The 20,337-nt window shown below is 46.3% G+C and overlaps 1 protein-coding gene across 5 annotated transcripts in view; it reads left to right on the plus strand.

Moving 5' to 3' along the window:
* Positions 1–20,337, plus strand: part of LRRTM4 (leucine rich repeat transmembrane neuronal 4) — a 1,103,072-nt gene that overhangs the window by 658,846 nt on the left and 423,889 nt on the right. The gene's annotated exons all lie outside the window — the stretch shown is intronic.

Genomic DNA, 20,337 nt, shown 5'->3' on the forward strand with positions numbered 1-20,337 from the left:
CTTCGCACCGTAGTTATCACATGCAAACTACTTAGCACCGTGCTAACTAGGGTGCTAAGCTCCATGGTTAGATACCCCTGGTCTTGCTAATTATGATCTTGTAAAAGATAGAATATTTGGAAATTTAAATTCAATCTGAGCTCTATATATTATGTGACGATCATTATATTATTGTTAACAATACCTCTCATCTTCCACAGTGATAATAGATGCTAAAGCTACTGTTGTAAAAGTTAGGAGGCGCACTGCTACACTGCATATTCTGTCATATGTTCCTTTTCTTTGTTGAATAAACACTGATTTTTAAAAAAAAAAAAAAAACTAGGGTGCTAAGTAGTTTACATGTGCTAACTACGGTGCTAAGTAGTTTACATGTGCTAACTACGGTGCTAAGTAGTTTGCATGTGCTAACTACTTAGCACGTGCAAAGCATGTTAGCACATGCAAAGTGGCTTTTCACTGACGTGCTGACACTTAGCACCCTTTTCTGAATCAAGCCCATGATGTCCAATTTGCTTTTTTCCCCTCCCTTTTTTGTTTTGTTTCAACACACAAAGGGTATAAACATGTGTATAGCAAAATGTGTTACTGCAATCGTTTTCTGTGAGAAATACTTGATTTAGAAAAATGTCTGGGGTGCCAACAATTTAGGTCATGACTGTATCTACTGTTTGTTTGGAGTCCTTACACTGGGTTACCTTGTGAGTCGGCTTGTGGTTGCCATTACTGCTGACCCTGTTACTATGTCACTGAGAGCCATCACGGAACTAGTAAAGATCATGAGTTAAAAGAACGTTAATAGCAATGCTTCCAAACTGTTATCTCTTTATCATCACTTTGTGCAAATCCTCGCCATGTAATCTTTCTTCCCTCTGCATTTCTGCGCCGCTTGTCTGTTTTCAAGCCATCACGAATACAATGTTCTTTTGGGGGGTGTAGAGATTTGCCAGAGCACATGTTCCAAACACAATAAACCATGTGCACTCCGCGCAGCAAAGAAATCTGCCTCCCGGTAATTAAAAGTGTCTGAGCGATCAGAAAACAACAGATCTTTCCGTTCCCTGGCACCTGATAAGGGAGAAGCCTTCTTGGAGAGGCAGGTAAAATTTTCTTTTATTTCTCTCAGTAGTTTTATTGCTTTCATCCAACTGATGATCCAGCCAAATCTTTGTGTTAATTAAATGAAGCACAAACGGAAAGCTGATTGGAGGGTTGTGGGTGCCAGAAAACATTTTTCTTTCTGAAAAAAGACTTGACAGATCTAAAAAAAAAGGTTTTATAGGAAAGGTTTACTGAATAGGCAGTTTAAATAACCCATTCGATCCTGGGCCACATCAAACAGAGCCACAGACCCATATCTTATTAATTTTTCTCCAAGGAGATAAATTCAAGCCTCGCTGTCCTCTCCGGCCATTCGATTGTCTTGAAACACCCCCCCCCTCCCCCTGGCAATATGGTTAGCCACATGGTGGTGTTCTACTCATGCACAGAAGCGCTTAACTGTCCACGATCGGCCAGAATACCCTTTACCAATGCCTAACCCTTAAACCCCACTCTGCTGACGCCTAACCCTGAAAGTGACACTGAAGCGAATAATAAAATAAAAAACAGATACTCACCTAAGGAGAGGGAAGGCTCTTCCTGGGTCTCCGCGTTCCCCCGAGGGCTCCCTCGTAAGCAGTCCATGACCAATTGGCCGTGGACTGCTCTCTTACAGGTTGGGGAGACTTCGGCAGTCTTCAGAAGCACTCAGGCTTCTGAAGACAGGCCACTCTGTACTGCACATGTGCGTCTGGCACAACTCGTGCATTCGCAGTACAGAGCCGCCGGTCTTCAGATGCCCAAGTGCTTCCAAAGACTGCCGAAGTCTCCCACGGCAGTAGTGTCAAACTGAGGAGACTGCGGGGGAACGAGGAGAGTGGAGACCAGCAAGAGAATGGGAAGGCTTTCTAGGACCCAGAGCCTTCGCTCTCCTTAGGTGACTATCTGTTTTTTTATTTTAATACTCGCTTCAGACTCCATTTAACACACCCACTACCGATGTCTAAACCTCAATCCTTCCCACCTCCCAGAAGGCTTCCACTATGTGATTGTTCCTATTGAAACTTTCTGTTGCCGATTTATGAATGTCTGTAAGATTTTCATATTGAGACTTCCACTATATGATTTATGTATTGAGACTACCTATTGCCATTAAAAAATATTGTGCGCCCTTATTATACTGTGGGCGCTGCAAAAGCTGCTAATAACATTATGCTCTATGCAGCGCCCTTTATAACCACTTACCGCATGCACCCTTTTTACCTACTTTGAAATTTTGTATTCAGAATCACTGGTGTACACCATAGACACAATCTGAACTTTAGTGATGCTTTCTGGAGAAAGGAATGTCACAGAACTATTCCAAGCACACAGTTCTTTATGGAATTCTTATACAGTATTGCTAGTTCAATGAACAAAGGGATAATAGGATGATAATTTTAGCACCAAATAGCCATTGCTGATCTGCATAACAATGGTGGCCTGATTGGTATTACAGAGATATGACAGGTGCCATTAGCTATTAATGTGCTAATTATGCTGTCATTGTTTTAGATTTTGTCTGAATTGATTGTAACTCTTCATAATTTCTAAGGCAATATTAATGACTCAGGCTATACATAAATAGTATAATGTTTTTGTTAAAGGGGCTGTGCACCCCCAGAACAGTGATAGAAAGGTTTTGGTATGATGTTCCAGTGAGCTTGGAGGTTTGAAATGCATTTGATACACAAATTGCTGAATAAGTGTGCCTTTACTCCTGCCTGACCCTGATTACTTTTCCCATGGCATTTTTCTTTGAAGCAGGACATAGGAATTTTGCTAGATTCAGCCCTGATAGTTATGTCTTGTCTAAGGGCTGAATCACACGGACGCTCAGCGTTCGGGACTCATCGGCTAAACGCTCCAATTCAAGTGAAATGCGGCGTTTACCGGCGGTTGCGCAAACACGGCGATCCGATCCCGATGTACCGCATCATTTCAGCCGGCCCTAGAAGCCACATGCGGCGTCCAGGGTCACATGGCCACCGCGGCTTCATGTCCCCTTCTGGGGACGAAGAACGCTGATCACAGCGGGAAGCCGATGATCGCCGTACCACCGCACCCCAAAAGAGACGTCACAGGATGACGCGGCTTCCGGCCACCCAAAGCCGCCTCCCAGTCAAGCATGAACCTGCTCATACCATTTAGTCTAAAGCTCTTAAAGATACACTGAAGCGAAAAAGAAATATGATATAATGATTTGTATGTGTTGTACAGCTAAGAAATAAAACATTAGGAGCAGAGACATGTCTAATATTGTTTCCAGTACAGGAAGAGTTAAGAAACTCCAGCTGTCATCTATGCAAAACAGCCATTGAGCTCCACGACTTTCAAGAAGCTTATTATCTCAATTGTCTGCCACTATATTGTTTTTTTCCTGCAGAGGACAGTTCAAATGTTCATTAGCCTGCTCTGTAGTGGCCTTAGAGTACATGAGGCCTGGGACGAGTGTCATATGTGGTGCCTAGAGCCATAAGTATAGGCCATCTACCATACCATCATGCTCACGGGCTTGTCCACTTTTAATGCAGTACGCCCTATTATTGTTTAAAAACAGTTACGTTTGTTAAAGGCCTCTAATCCAACCATTAAACTGGAGATAGGTACTAAGCTGGCTGGGGAGCTAGGGATAGGTACTAGGCTAGCTGGGGTGCTACGGATGGGTACCAGGCTGACTGGGGAGCTAAGGATAGGTAGAAACTGGCTGGGGAGCTTGGGATAGATACAGGCTGGCTGGGGAGCTAGGGGTGTGTACCAGACTAGCTGGGGATGAGTGCTAGGCTGAATGGGGAGCTGGGGATCTCACCATGCCTTTTCTGCACCACCACCAGGGGACAGGGTGATATGTGTCTGTTGGCCTGACTTTGCTGGCTGACTCTGATCTGTTGGTGGTATTATAGCGTTTTACCTGTTTAGCAAATTCCAAAATATGATTCTACTGAGTCCTGTTGATTGTTGCAGCCTCGCAGTGGTCAGCATTGGGTCGGTGGTATTTTGCACTCCCATGGCTGGGAGCCTATGCGCATGATGTAAATCAGAATCTCAATGCATAGGGAACACTTGTCTGTGGGCAGGCAATCAAAGACACGTGAGCTGCTGGGTCAGCACCTGAGCATGAGCCAACCAGGAAGAATGGGGCTCTCAGTGCGAGTGCAGCAGTGGGTATGACTGCGGGGCCCCCTTCAGGTACTGAGCCTGGGGCGATCGCCCCACATGCCCCCCCCCCCAAGGCTGCCTCTGGTCTGACCAAAACAAATGTTGCTGTGTTCTGTCTATAGTTTCTTTTTACTTGCATTCTTGCAAGTTTTGTGCACATTTTTTGTAGGTTAGATTTGAGCCAATCAAAATCAACTAGAATGCACATCTGCCTTCCCGCTCCCGACACATGTCATGTGATTTGGAACCAGGGTTTTTCAAGCAAGAGCGTGCAACTGCTAAAAAGAGAAGAGACCCAACACAGTGCTGGAGCAGGTAAATATTGCACTGAGAAACAAGGCCGAATTTATAGATTTTTAGCCGCTAGGCGAAGTATGTTGTGGCTCCCCTTTCTTGTGCAGCAGCGCCCCTCCCATTCCATGTGCAGCCCCCTCTTCCACATGTATCATCCATGTACTGTAGTCCTTCTTTTCCATGTGCAGCTCCCTAGGGCATCAGTTTCCCTTTTCACGTGTTGCTCCCCATTTTCAGCCTCCTCTTTCACCTGTAGCAGCCCCTCTGTCATGTCTCTTCTTCAGCCGCAATCAAGCCCGAGCCTTTGTGGCCTCTGCTGGAGAAGGTGGTGTGTGTATGTGTGTGTGTACGTGTGTTTGTGTACTTATGAAGTGGAAGGGCGGCGTGGGGAGTTTGGAACTCAGAAGGCCTCATGACAGTTTTACAGGGGGGCCCAGTTGGTTATTGTTGTTATCCTGCATAAACATAATCAAAAAACACACACACACACACCTGCAGAGCATCTTCCTTTAAACCTTGAAGGAAAAAACAATAATCTGTGCTACATTACTTCTGCTAAGCTACAATTTGAGCAGCTGGTGGATAGAACCTTGAAATGTGAATTTTTGAAATGACTTTAGAGTCGTAAAGGTTGCGCTGTCTACAAAGCACCTATAACACAGGCCTCGGATAAATTCCACCAAATCCTTCCTCAAACATCATTTTGTAGCAGTGGTAATATTTCCCATTTTGTAAGAATTCCAGCAGAGTGCAGAGACGGTTATGAGATATGAGCTCTGGTCGGAGGACTAGGCTGCATCTTGGATCTCCAAATCCCCACTAATGAAATTTGGCCTGAGACAGTCTCTCATTTAATATGAAATCTGAACAATAGGGAAGCTGACAGGGGAGCCAGAGAAGGAAGCACGCTGCAATCAGATCTAATGTTAACAGCTGAAGAGTTGATAGTGACTTGATGGTGGCTGACCCCTTTCCTCATCAGCCAGACATTTGTGCTCATTTCCCACCACAATAAATAAATAGCCTGATTACCGTGTAAATACGATTATGGTATGAGATACAGAGTCTGGATAACCTGAAGAATATCTTTGTGTATTCTCGTGCTTTTCTCTTAGAGGTCTCATTCTGCCACAGAGAGATTAAAGACAAATATAATCAAGCTACTAGGAGCATTGTGGGTATTTAGCTTGATTATATATTCATTCAGATGTTTTCTATGAGTATTTGTAAATCGTTCCATTATTATTAAGTTAAATCTAACTTTACATTAAAATCCATCCAATTCCAGAGTGCAGTGCTAAGTATACAGTCGTCTTGCTGCGTACTGGAGCTTAAAGTCAAAATCTCACCTTTTGTAAAGCTAGATACACTTCAGATTACTTTTGCCTGCAGGGATCAGGGCTCAAACCCTCGGACAACAGTTCAGGACCTGTTTCTGTACAGATGCTTCACTAGTCCAAAGGCTAGTGCCGTGTAATTATTTTTTTATAACGGTATTTAATGCCAACATCTTCCATAGCGTTGCACATAGTACACAAACATAAAATAATGGGGAGCTTGAGATTGTTCCACATTCGCATACTCATGAACAATGTTGCTGATTGTGTTTTTTTCGATCTGGCTGTAAAGGAGCTTTCTACAATTGAATATGAAACTGTATGTCGTTTTGCACTGCTCTGAGGTTATGTGGCTGCGATTGGGACTATAATAGAAGAATTTACTTGATCTAAATGTGACAAGGAACTGTGTTGGTGCTGCATGGCTGCGGGTGGGCCACTACAAAGATTTATATAACTTTTTCTGCTCTTTCCTTCATCAAGCATTGACACCAAGAAACTTTCAATGTGGATCAAGGATCAAGTGTTTTCACATAAGATCAATGATCGTTCTGCTAGGACCAATTTGAAGTTGGTCATATTTGACTGGGGACGCCCAGTCTAATTTATAAGACACTACTGGCAATTCAACTGTGGGTGACAGTCGGGGTACTAGGCACACTTTTGTATGGGGGGAATATATGTTTTTAAGAGGGTAACTATGAGGTAGCTTGTGGGTTCAAAGATGTATTTATATTCTCCAATATTGTTTAAATAAAAGTTTTTGATATACCCATATTTGGATTTAAATTGTGACTAGAATTTAATTTAGTGGGTGTCATCAGGGGGACAAATACCCAAGAAGTATATTGATTTACCATGATTGATTTGTGGGCATCCTCCCCCCAGATGACTTGTCTTTTGTTTTTGTAAATTGGTAGTTGTTCCGTAGAGACACATCGCTCTTCTGCTCACTATAGTTCTTTTTTTCTATATAATTGTAATGATTTTTTTTCCCTGCGGGATTTTCAAAGTGGCAAGTGGTAATGTAAATATTATGGCTTTTCCCTGCTGACCAAGTAAATTACCCAAAATGTGATGTAAATGTCATTTGTACCATCTATAAATATCCCAAACATCTCTAAAAAATAATGTTAAAAAGATTAAATATGTAGATATTAGGCACATTTTCTGGCTGCTGCAGCTATGAGGAGTCTCAAGATCAACTGAGCAGCCAATAGAAACCTGGTGGGAGGGGCTGCTACATCACAAAACAGAACCTGATTGATTAGCCATTTTCAAAAATGACAGATTGCCACAAATATCCTACCACTGATTGCTAACATTAAACAGATAAGTACATGTGTGTGTTCTTTATTTGGTGTATACCTTTGTTTTGTTTTTGTTTTTTTGTTAAGTGGCAGACTTACTTTGAAGAAAATTATGTGAAGTGCAATATAAAAGCTTAATTCTCTTGCTTACTTGTCAATTGCCTGCTTGTTATAATGATGTTTTGGCTTCAGAAATCTGATTAACATACCTGCAGAAAACATGCAGCAAGTAGAGTCAGAGGAGTGTCAGCCCATGTGACCTTAGTACTCAATCTGGATCAACAATGCAGAAACTGTTAAAGAGACTCCGTAACAAAAATTGCATCCTGTTTTTTATCATCCTACAAGTTCCAAAAGCTATTCTAATGTGTTCTGGCTTACTGCAGCACTTTGTACTATCACAGTCTCTGTAATAAATCAACTTATCTCTCTCTTGTCAGACTTGTCAGCCTGTGTCTGGAAGGCTGCCAAGTTCTTCAGTGTTGTGGTTCTGCTATGAACTCCCCCTTCCAGGCCCCTCTATGCACACTGCCTGTGTGTTATTTAGATTAGAGCAGCTTCTCTCTTCTCTCTTATCTTTTACAAGCTGAATAAATCGTCCTCTGAGCTGGCTGGGCTTTCACATAGTGAGGAATTACAGACAAGGGCAAAGCTGTTTGCAGGAAGAAAAGAGCAGCCTGAAACTTCAGTGCATGAGAGATGCAGTGGGAAAGAAACACACAAATGATCTCTTGAGATTCAAAAGGAAGGCTGTATACAGCCTGCTTGTGTATGGATGTATTTTCTATGTGTGGACATACTGTACATCAACCTACTTCCTGTTTTGGTGGCCATTTTGTTTGTTTATAAACAAACTTTTTAAAACTGTTTTTAACCACTTTTAATGCGGCGGGGAGCGGCGAAATTGTGACAGAGGGTAATAGGAGATGTCCCCTAACGCACTGGTATGTTTACTTTTGTGTGATTTTAACAATACAGATTCTCTTTAAAGGCTAATAGAATTAAAAATAAAAAAGACATTAATGATGATGACTACTAACATATATTATCCTCAGTTAAAGAGGCAATGTAGTGACATACAGTAGAAGAATGCAGTAAATTATTTAGAGATTTACTGAGATTTGCACCTCTCCAGCGACTTACTGAGATTTGCACTTTTACAAAGATTCGCTCAGATTTGCACCACTATCACAAAAATGATTGCTTTACATGATGAATCTTACCTCGACTGAGGAGGAGTAGGGTATAAAAAACCCCCCAACAAATTTATTAGACATTTAAAAGAACAACGCATTTTGCAGGTCATCATTGAAATGAATCGTCCTTTTAAGTGTCTAATAAAATTGTGGGCTTTTTTTTCATATTCTACTCCTAATTCTAGGAACGGTAATCCTGAGCCTGACTCAGGGGAGCCACCGGGAGGCCTGCAAAATAAATTGCATTTTAGGCCCTAAAATCAGGATATAACCACACCACCAGGGAAGTTAAAATAATAATTTTTCAAGATTTAATTTTTAAGGTACCTTTCTTTCTACCCATCCCAGTGTTTTCACCTAGATACAGGATCCCCCCCTTGTAACACATGTCCAGTGGTGCTTGTTTTTATTGGAGAGCGACTGACAACAGATCCTTCAACAAATCCACGTAGAGATTCTTCATTTTTATCAACCCAGTATTGTTAGTAGTATTTTGCTACGTTCTATTTTCCATAACACTAACTTGTATTCAGGGCCGGCTCGCTCATGAGGCGGGGTGAAACATTTGCCTCAGGCGGCACTTCTGGGGGTCCCCATCTGCGCTCCCCTCCAGCTTTAAAAAGTAGCAGCCACCATTAGTAAGAGGCAACGGGCAGGGATCACTCACCTCTTCCGCATTCCAGCGTGCGCTCCATTGACGTCACTTTCTGCAACACCGTCCACTTACAATACAGTGGGCGTCATTGCAGGAAGTGACGACAGTGGAACGCACGCTGGAACGCCGAAGAGGTGAGTGATCCCCGCCCGTTGCCTCTTACTAGTAGTGGCTGCTACTTAACTTTTTAAAGCTTGAGGGGGAGCGCAGATCGGGGGACCCAGGCGAGGGAGGGGGGGGTCCGACCCCCCTCCCCGCCGGTTTGCCCAATACCCCCTTTCTGCCTGCTACCCCCTCCAGCTCAGCGGCCCCCCATCCACGGCATGAGGAGGGAAGGGGGGGCGGCGATTTTTTCTAAGTTTGCCTCAGGCGGCAAAAAGTCTAGGGCCGGCCCTGCCTGTATTCTGACTACCATCAACACATTTTGCTTATTGCCCCTTCCCTTTGCATAGAACAGGACTGGCTGATCAACTATATTGGAACGGTGTGCTTGAATGGTAACCATTGCTAAAACTGTCATAAAAAATGATCAACAATGATAGCGCAGCCAACAAATACTGCCTGCCTTTACGCAGCTTTAGCCATTCCTGTTATGTGTTAACACTTAAATCGTCACTCCTTATTAACACAACAAGAGCGATTAGTCTACAATACCAAAGGTGAGAAGGGTGCTATTAATGTGCTAATTAAGCTTATATTAGTATTTTTATTTTATTTTTTGTTGTTGTTGTTGATTGTCTGAATGTTCTGCAAACCTGCACAATGCACAGCTGGATACATCAAGAACTTGTTAATAAGGGAACAAGAAAACCGCTACTGAATTTTTCTCACCGTGTTCACTAGTTTAAAAAAAAAATAAAAAATCAAAAGTTCTTTCAGACCTTACAATAGACATGATGGATTAGCGCAATGCATTAGAGCAGGGTCCTGGCGGCTTAGGAAAGGAGAGGTGGGAGACTGTTAGGCATCTCGCCTAGGGCACCAAGATGGCCAGAAACGGCCCTGCGCCACCCATGCACTTATAACAGAAAAACAACAGATCTGAACGCCAGGGTGCTGGCAGGAATCCGGAATTATCTTCTCGCTTTAATGTCGATGGCATCAAAGCATTTCATACTTTTATCCTTCAAAATATCATTTGTTGTTATCGTTTGGTCTGTCTCCAGAGCAGAAATGACCGAGATATATCTTTCCGCTGCAGGTTAGGCTCTCCTATTTTTCTTATTTTATTTTTGTGTGTTTGAGTGTGTTCATTTATACTCTGTACAAAAAAAGAATCTATTCTGTTATCAGCCCACAGCTGGAACTAAATTGCTATCCATGATGAATTCATTTTTACCTCTGGCTTGGTATGCGAGAACTGTTTAATTAATATCCGCCATGTATCTAAGCAACCCAGTTTTTACTTGCTAGTATTGCTGTGTATTCATCCCTCTATAATGAATAGACACCACAAACAAATCCTTTATGAAATGCATCAGGGTAGACGAAGGCGCGTTATTGTGGGCAGATTGGAGGGGAAGACGAGGAATAAAGGAGATACTACAAACTTTTATACCAGACATAAAGAAATGTAACTGAAAGGCTTGTTTCAGATAATCAGCAGCTGCTTCTAATGTTAAGAATGGTAGGAAAAAAGGGCTTTGTTTTAATTGAGCATATCAGTCTTCCATAACAAAGGGAATCTCGTTTTTTTGGTAAATATCTGGAATTGAGTGTTTTGCTGGAAGAGTAAAATCCAAGTGACTTGTAAGAATCAAAGCTTGCTACATTCTCAGAACTTACAGTGTAACTGGGCACTTTCTGTAAGTCAATACTTTATTCATTCCAGCTACTGTGTGTATGTTGCAGGGTAAACAAAGCGCTGTATTGATGGCAGGTCCGTAAAATACAGTATGTTCTATAGGGTGGATTAGGAAAGGCCCAGAAGATCGCAAAAGGGCTATGAGTGGGCCCAACATGATGAGGCTTTGCTGCAAATGGGGAGGTTATAGCATGTCAGGGAGGGCCAATTTCCACCAATGCCAATTTCCGTTTTCCAAATTCTGTTTTTTATGATTTCCTATCTCCAATTTTTTTGATTTTCAAGGAATATTTAATTTGTCATTTTTTTGCATCATAGAATGCAAAAAGTGAAAAAAAAATCTGAACAACAGAAATCGGAAAAACAGAAATCAGAAAAATTGAAAATCAATCCTGGGACTGGTTTAAAAATACTGAGGTGATCTGATTTTTTGCTGAAAAACTCTGCATTCTCTGATTGGTCTAATGCTTCCGAGTTCTGTGATTGGGCTAAAATTACCGAGATGTGGTAAATCGGATTTCCACAAAATTTTGATTTCCGTTTTCCGATCAGAAATGCTGATTACCGATCGGAATTGTGGACATTTCAATCCCACGGAATCTAGTGTCATGGGAGACCAGGGGGAGTAAGGCCTTAATGCTGGGTATGCATGTTGCAATTTCCCTCTCGATCCGCGGGATCAATCGGGATCGAGTATTTGCAGCATGTTCGATCGGCTTTTGATCGATACAGCCGTCGATTTTGCATGTTAAGTAGTGATGCTCGGATGTGCCTCATCCACGAATTCGGAAATCCGCGTGGTTGAAAAAAAAAAATCCGCATTCGGCCCCGCCGCATGCGGATTTGCGGTCGCGTCCACGCAACCACGCGGATTTTTTCCCGTGAATGGCGTAATCACGCGTGGATTCACCCCCGGAGGCGGATTTTCTTTTAATGTTAATAACAAAGCCCCCATACATGCTACAGTCCCCCAAATAGCATGGATCATCGAGGTGATAAGGGGCAACATAACTTCAACATAAAAAATTCCCCCCCAAAAAATTTTTCTAGAGAAAATGGATTTTAAAGTGAAATCAACACTTTAAATGGGGCTATTAATTGGTAATACGTGGTTTTAAAAAGGGATATACGCGTTAAGCAGTCAAAGAGGTGAAGGCGAGTTCCAATGGCACTTGGCGGCGAAGGTACCGCTGGAGGAGGATGAGTGGCTGACGGCAAAAAGGCTCCAGAGAGGTTTTTGTAATTTTTTTTTGTTTTTGTTTTTTTTTGCAGCAATTAGCAATGACATCGCAGCAGAGTTGTCAGTGGACACGGGCAGTGTGAACGCAGAGTGCAGTGGTGGTAGCGACTGAGTCAGGAGAAGGACTATGTGGGCGGTCAGTTCAGCAGCACAGAAGGACCACGGCAACATACTGGTGGTAGTAGTAGCAGCACAGCGTCATAGTGCTGGCCAAAAAATTAAATGCACCCGGTGACCCGGGCAGTGTGAACGCAGAATGTAGTAGCGACTGAGTCAGGAGGACAAAGCGGGCGGTCAGTTCAGCAGCAGCAGCACAGTAGTAGTAGCACAGCGTCATAGTGCTGGCCAAAAAATTAAATGCACCCGGTGACCCGGGCAGTGTGAACGCAGAATGTAGTAGCGACTGAGTCAGGAGGACAAAGCGGGCGGTCAGTTCAGCAGCAGCAGCACAGTAGTAGTAGCACAGCGTCATAGTGCTGGCCAAAAAATTAAATGCACCCGGTGACCCGGGCAGTGTGAACGCAGAATGTAGTAGCGACTGAGTCAGGAGGACAAAGCGGGCGGTCAGTTCAGCAGCAGCAGCACAGTAGTAGTAGCACAGCGTCATAGTGCTGGCCAAAAAATTAAATGCACCCGGTGACCCGGGCAGTGTGAACGCAGAATGTAGTAGCGACTGAGTGAGGAGGACAAAGCGGGCGGTCAGTTCAGCAGCAGCAGCACAGTAGTAGTAGCACAGCGTCATAGTGCTGGCCAAAAAATTAAATGCACCCGGTGACCCGGGCACTGTGAACGCAGAGTGTAGTAGCGACTGAGTCAGGAGGACAAAGCAGGCGGTCAGTTCAGCAGCTCAGAAGGAGGACCATGGCAACTTACTGGTAGTAGTACCATAACACCAAAAAATTAACCAAGGTAGGCACTAGGCAGGTAGTAAATGTCTTTATAAAGGCAGGCATAGTTAACAACAGCACATGCAGCAGCCACTTCATGTCCCCCTGTGTCCGACAATAGGGGCCAGGAACTCACCTTCCACCCAAGCCTGGTTGATTTTCAGGAAGGTGAGTTTGTCCACAGAGGCGTGGGAGAGCCGAGAGCGCTTCTCTGTGACCACGCCACCGGCCGCACTAAAGCATCTCTCTGAGAGGACACTGGAAGGAGGGCAGGATAGGAGTTCCAGGGCGTACTGGGAAAGCTCGCTCCAGATGTCCAGTCTCTTGACCCAGTACTCCAAGGGGTCCACGGGGCTGTCGGTGTCATTGAGCCCGCTGGATGACCCCATATAGTCAGACACCATGGTGGTCAGTCGTTGCTTGTGCTGGTTGGTGGTGGATGCTGTGGCGGGCACCTCTGTTCTGGGCTGCTGCACTGCATACAGGCTCTTGCTTAGGCTCTTCAGGTCTCCGGGGCGCCAGTTGCTGCTGCTGCTGCTGCTGGTGGTGGTTGTTGTGCTGCTAGTGGCAATGGCAGGCACCTCTTGCTGGCATGGCAGAGCAGTTACAGTGGGGGTGGAAGGCTGGGGGAATGCCTCCAGTAGTTTGCGCACAAGGGCCTCCTTCAACTCCCTTGTGCGTTGCTCGGTGGTGGATGGCGTCATTAAGTCTCCCAGCTTCCCCTTCAGACGGGGATCAAGCATCAAGGTAATCCAGATGTCCTCCCTTGAACGCATCTGGATCACCCGGGGGTCCCTGCGAAGGCAGCACAACATGTGCACAGCCATGGGAAACAAGTGGGCCCTGCCAGCAAGATCTTCCTCGTCCTCGCCATTGTCCCATAACGCATGCCTGTCCTCTTCCTGTGCCATGTCGTTGTCCTCCTCAAACCGCCATCCACGTACAACGCCTGCTGCACTCTGCTCCTCCTCCTCCTCCTCATTCAGGTTAGTGACCTCCAACTCTTCCACTAACTGCTGTGAGCCCTCCTCTGAGCTGGACTGTGCTGCCATCTGCTCCTGTTCTTCCAACTGCCTCAGGGCTTCATCCCCACGCTCAATTAAATTGTCCATTGCCTGCTCCAGTAGACAAACCAAGGGCACCCACTGGCACACAGAGGCCCGCTCCTCACTGACCATCTTGGTTGACTCCAGGAAGGGACTCAGCACCAGGCATACTTGCTGCATCAGTGTCCACTGAGTGGCAGTAATCATGGGGACTTGCTGGTTGCTGGGGACACTTGGGTCTAGCATGTAGGCCCTAACAGCCAGCCTGTGCTGACACAGCCGCTCCAACATGGCCAGAGTCGAATTCCAGCGAACTGGCATGTCGATGATCAGCCGGTGTTGTGGCCTTCCATACTGCTGCTGTAAGGTGGACAAGAGTGCAGAGGCAGTGGCTGACAGGCGGAAAAAGCGTACCACCGCCCAGGCATCCTGCAGCAGCTCGCTCATCCCCTGGTAGGTGCGCAAGAAGCACTGCACCACAAGATTGAGCACGTGGGCCAAGCAGGGGATGTGCTGGAGGTTTCCCTGCTGCACTGCTGCCACCAGGTTGGCCCCGTTATCGGCTGCCACATACCCCACTTCCAGGCCTCTGGGGGTCAGCCACCTCCGCTCCTGCTTCCTGAGGGCGGCCAGGACGTTGGTGGCCGTAAGCCTCTCCTTCCCCAGGGTCACCAATTTTAAAAGTGCTTGGCGCTGCAGGGCTTGCTTTCCGGGTGCTGAGGGAGTGTCGTGACAGGACCCTTCTGCATCCCCCCTGATCCCGCGTGGTGGCACCACTAGCTGGGCTGATGCGCTCTTGTCCTCCCTCCCTTCCATCAGTGTCACCCAGTGGGCCGTAAAGGACAGGTAGCGACCTGTCCCAAATCTGCTACTCCACGAGTCCATGGTCACGTGGACCCGCTTGCCCACAGAGTAGTCCAGGGAACGGGCCACGTTTTCCACCGCAAACTTGTGGAGTGCTGGGATCGCGCTCCTGCTGAAATAGTGGCGACTGGGGACTTGCCACTCGGGGATGCCAAATTGGAGCAGCACATGGCGCTCCCCTCCTGCACCAGGGAGTAGGGAAGCAGCTGTGATGCCATGGCCCGGGCCAGCAAGCCATTTAGTTTGCGGATCCGCCTGTGGCTTGGAGGCAGAGGCTTGGTCAGACCCTGAAAGGTGTCGCTCAGCAGGGTCTGACGACGCTGGGATGCAGGGGAGACAGAGGAGAGAGACGAACACTGGCTGCCAGCCTCAATGTCTGTGTCCTGAGCAGCCGAGGTGGAAGAGCGCTTGCGTGCTACTACTGCTGCTGCTGTGGGGGATTCACGACCCTGAGGGAGGGAGGATGCTGCTGCGCTGGTGGGCCTTCTGCTCTCAGGAACCCCTGCCAGCAGTGCCTGCTTCCTCTTAAAGTCCGCATACTCGCGGCAGTGGCGGCTTCTCAGGTGGCCCTGGAGGGATGAGGTACCCATCTTGCTCAGACTTTTCCCACGGCTCAATCTTTTGCTGCATAACCTGCACACCGCATACCTTTTGTCATCAGTACATTCCTCAAAGCAATCCCACACTGGTGACTTTAATTTACTGCGGCCCCCACTAGCAGAGGGTGCAGAGGAGCAATGTGTGGTAGTAGTTGCCGGGGGTTGCATGGTGGTGGTGCCGGCTGAAGCAGTGTCCTGTCTACTTCCTCCACGCCCACTGCTGCCGATGCCCCTGCCCCTGCCTGACATATGGCGATATCCTTGCCTAGGCCGAGGTGACTCGTCATCCTGCTCTGCCTCTGACCATTCTTCCACGGACTCAGCAGGCTGCACATAGTTAGGGTCCACAACGTCGTCATCATCAGCAGCATCATCATAATCCAGCTCTTCCTCTGACTCCCCCGCCTCCTCTTCTGTCCCTACATCCCCAGACACACACCCCTCTTCTTCATCACCAGAACTCAACAACGCTTGTGATTGTGGCCCGATCTCAATCTCTGCCACATCAGTCCCCAGTAAGTCCTGAGCTTCTTGCATCAGCAGGTTCCCAGATGCCGGACTGAGGGACAGAACGCTGTCATCCTGGGAGGGCTGCTGACCAGTGGGTGCTGGGGTGGATGTCACAACAAGCGTGGGATGTTGGCTGCTGCTGCTACTGCTTGGAGTGGTGCTCACAGTAGAGGTCTGGGAGGAAGTCATGATGTCCATGAGTACGTCAGGTTCCATTTGCTCAACCACCACACGGGGACCAGAAACTTTAAAATATTTGGACAATGGCGTCCGCTGACTCGGCCCAGGCTTTGCTGCCCCCCTTTCTGCTGCATCACGACCACGTACAGCTGGGCGTCCTCTCCCTGGACGTGGAGCAGTCCCAGAAGTGGCTGAGGCAATTGAACTCCCTTTCCTCTCACCCCGCGAAACCCTGCCAGACATGTTGCTAGTAATGAATCACTGGATGCAGTGGGCACAGTACAAGGTCACTGAAGGATGCAGTGGGCACAGTACAAGGTCACTGAAGGATGCAGTGGGCACAGCAGTGGGCACTGGATATACAACTAGGTCACTGAAGGATGCAGTGGCCACAGTACAAGGTCACTGAAGGATGCAGTGGGCACAGTACAAGGTCACTGAAGGATGCAGTGGGCACAGCAGTAGCCACTGGATATACAACTAGGTCACTGAAGGATGCAGTGGCCACAGTACAAGGTCACTGAAGGATGCAGTGGGCACAGCAGTGGGCACTGGATATACAACTAGGTCACTGAAGGATGCAATGGGCACACAAGGATGTCACACTGTGTAATGAGATGCTCATATGCCAGCGAGCGAGCGAGCAGTGGGCACTGGGCACGGCACAAGGTCACTGACAGAATGAATGAACAGCGCTGGCAGAGAGTGGCGGCGCCGGCGGTGTGACTGGCTGCCTGCAAATAGTACAAGTGTATAATTGTCACTGGAATATACAAGTTAACACTGCGGCTGCACTAACCTGCCTGCCTGCACTCTACACACAGATAATCCCCACTCCCATTACACTGCAGCACTGAACCTGCCTGCACAGCACTACACACAGTTAAATAATCACTAGACTCCCACACTCCCACTACACTACACTGACTACAACTAACTACAGCAATCACTCACTGACTAGCTAACTGTGTACAGTATAAGAGCAGTGTTAGCAAAAAAAACGCTTTGTTTTTAACACAATAAATGCACTTGCTCAAACAACAATGGCCTGGAGATAATCCTCTCAGCACCACAGTCTAACAAGGACAGAGCTTTTCCATCATGGCCGCCGCTTTATATTCAGGAGGGGAGGGCATAGCTCCCCTCCTGTGATTGGTTGCTAGGGCCTGGCTGGGGCACTCTGATTGGCCTGCAATGTGTCACTTCCGCATAGTTTGACGCATTTCCGCAAACCACGACTTCAGCACCGGGTTTCACGAGCGTGAATGCGGATTTCTGTCCGCATTCACGCGAAGCCGAAGTAGATTTTCGTGGTTGAAAATCTATTCACGGATTTTCGTGTCCGAGGCGGAATGCGTCAAAATGGTCGTGAATCCACGCGTAAGCTTGATCACGACCTGGCGGTGAGCACCACTGATGTTAAGTATGCAAAATTGACGACTGTATCGATCGAAACCCGATCGAACATGTCGGAAATAATTGATGGATCCCGCGGATCGAGCAGGAAATCACAACGTGTGTACCCAGCATAAGGGTAGTAAGAAATTGTACTCGGAAAGTCAGGATAGAGGTGATGGGAGGAGCATGGTTGGCTATAGAGAAAAAGTTGGCAGGAAGGGGAGGATTAAGGGAAAGAGAAAAGGGAGAATGTTATCATTGTCAGTTGGAAGTGTGCTTTCCACCCAACCACCCTAAGTTAATGCAAAGTTTTACTACATATTCCTTGGTGTTCTTTTCTTTCTTTCAGGTGGAGTTAACTATATTTTACATTGGCATTGCAGCAGGGAGTCATCCGAGGTCCCCAAAAAGTCAGTTTTGGGTGGTGAGGATATGCCTCACCAGTGCATTTCCCTTGGGTTAATACTTATGACTACACCAGATGAGGACTATGTTTGGTTTAACTGCTTACAGTTGTCTCCAAGCTGGTGTCCATGGCTGGGGACCATGTGGGCTGTGCAGTTTATGTGCTGGGTCGCCTCCGGAGTCCCTCCTTCTTTTGTTTACCATGTTTAATGGTATTGAGCCACTTCATTGTCCACTTACTGTGTGTTACTGTTATGTTATTAAACGTTTGATAAATAGAAAAGCTGCTTTGACATTATGGAAATTTATTATGTTCTGCTCAAGGGAGGCGTAGGTATTTGATCTGTGTAAAGGAAGGAGCCGTCCGCAAACCCCATCAGGAGTTCAACTATGGATAGATATACTCTACACATTGCCAGCCATGTTCCTAATGCTACATTGGATTTTTCACTAGTATCCTGGTGCGTTATATGTACAGTAAGTATAATCTCTTGTGTATGGACAGCTCTTGCCGCTTTAAGACGTCCATGCCCTTTTAAGCCATGTGATTGCTGAGATTGGCTCTCAGGAGGAATCACGGGGTCAGTAGCCAATAAAACCGCAGGTTGTGTAGGTTGTGTAAGTTAGTGTTGGGTGAACACCTGGATGTTCGGGTTCGCGAACATTCGCGGAACATGGCCGCGATGTTCGGGTGTTCGCGCCGAACTCCGAACATAATGGAAGTCAATGGGGACCCAAACTTTCGTGCTTTGTAAAGCTTCCTTACATGCTACATACCCCAAATTTGCAGGGTATGTGCACCTTGGGAGTGGGTACAAGAGGAAAAAAATATTTGAAAAAGAGCTTATAGTTTTTGAGAAAATTGATTGTACAGTGGTGGGTGAGCGGTGTACTACTATTCCCAGCAGCGACACAGAGCACAATGCTATACAGTGGTGGGTGAGCGGTGTACTACTGTTCCCAGCAGCGACACAGAGCACAATGCTATACAGTGGTGGGTGAGCGGTGTACTACTGTTCCCAGCAGCGACACAGAGCACAATGCTATACAGTGGTGGGTGAGCGGTGTACTACTGTTCCCAGCAGCAACACAGAGCACAATGCTATACAGTGGCGGGTGAGTGGTGTACTACTGTTCCCAGCAGAGACACAGAGTGGCAGTAAACACAATGCTATACAGTGGTGGGTGAGCGGTGTACACAGAGTGGCAGTAAACACAATGCTATATAGTGTGGGTGAGCGGTGTACTACTGTTCCCAGCAGCGACACAATGACTGGGGGGACCCTGGCTAGCCTGGCTGGAGAGAGAACTACCCTGCCTGCCTACCCAAAGCTAAACCCAAAGACAAATGGTGGAGAAATGACGTGGATCGGGTATTTATTTACCCGAACCACGTGACCCATTCAGCCAATCAGAGCGCGTTCGGGTCCGAACCACGTGACCCGTTCGGCCAATCACAGCGCTAGCTGAACGTTCGGGGAACGTTCGGCCATGCGCTCTTAGTTCGGCCATGTGGCCGAACGGTTTGGCCGAACACCATCAGGTGTTCGGTCGAACTCGAACATCACCCGAACAGGGTGATGTTCTGCAGAACCTGAACAGTGGCGAACACTGTTCGCCCAACACTAGTGTAAGCATGGCTACTGCTTGGTTTTATATAATCGCTCTAATCAAATAATATTTGTGCCTTGGCTTGAGCTATGAAAAGAGAACCATAAAATAATTTCTTAAGTGAAAAGTGCTTTATTTCCACTTGAGTGCCTCTCCTATCAGAGTGTAGCGTAAAGACTATAAGGTTTTACCTAATCATCTCATAACCATGTGCGGCAATCCCGCTACTTCTCTCTTTTTTTTCTCCCCCCCCCCCCCCCTCCCTTTCTTCTTCTTTCTTCTTTCTTCCCTTCTCCAGAGTATGTCATTAATTTCTTTTCCTAAGACTCAGTAAATGTGTTCCTCTACCTCAAATCTAACTTGTATAATGGAGAAATTGAATTACCTCGCTCAAAAAATGAATACTGTAGCTCACATAATACCCCTTAATTAATTTGCTTTTTATGAATAAATCAGCTTTTAGGAAGAGAATACATTCGCCAGAATACTCTCCTTGATCTGTTTTATGAATTTTTGATTACCATCGTGATTTGCCAATTTTTGTTACAACACTCAATAAATCTAAAATAAAATTTAGGGAGAAAGCAAACGACAAACACACATTTCCTGATAAGGTTTTTTTCTCCCGACAGAGGCTCTCCTGGAAAGGTACTGTGTGAGCTGAGGTCGGGAGGAATGTTTAATGGACGAGCACACTGAACCCTCGTCACCCTCATCAGTCTCTTTTCATACAATATACATAGAGTCCAGCTGTTCTCCACC

The sequence above is a fragment of the Hyperolius riggenbachi genome, chromosome 3 (genome assembly GCF_040937935.1).
Source record: "Hyperolius riggenbachi isolate aHypRig1 chromosome 3, aHypRig1.pri, whole genome shotgun sequence".
Classification (NCBI taxonomy): domain Eukaryota; kingdom Metazoa; phylum Chordata; class Amphibia; order Anura; family Hyperoliidae; genus Hyperolius; species Hyperolius riggenbachi.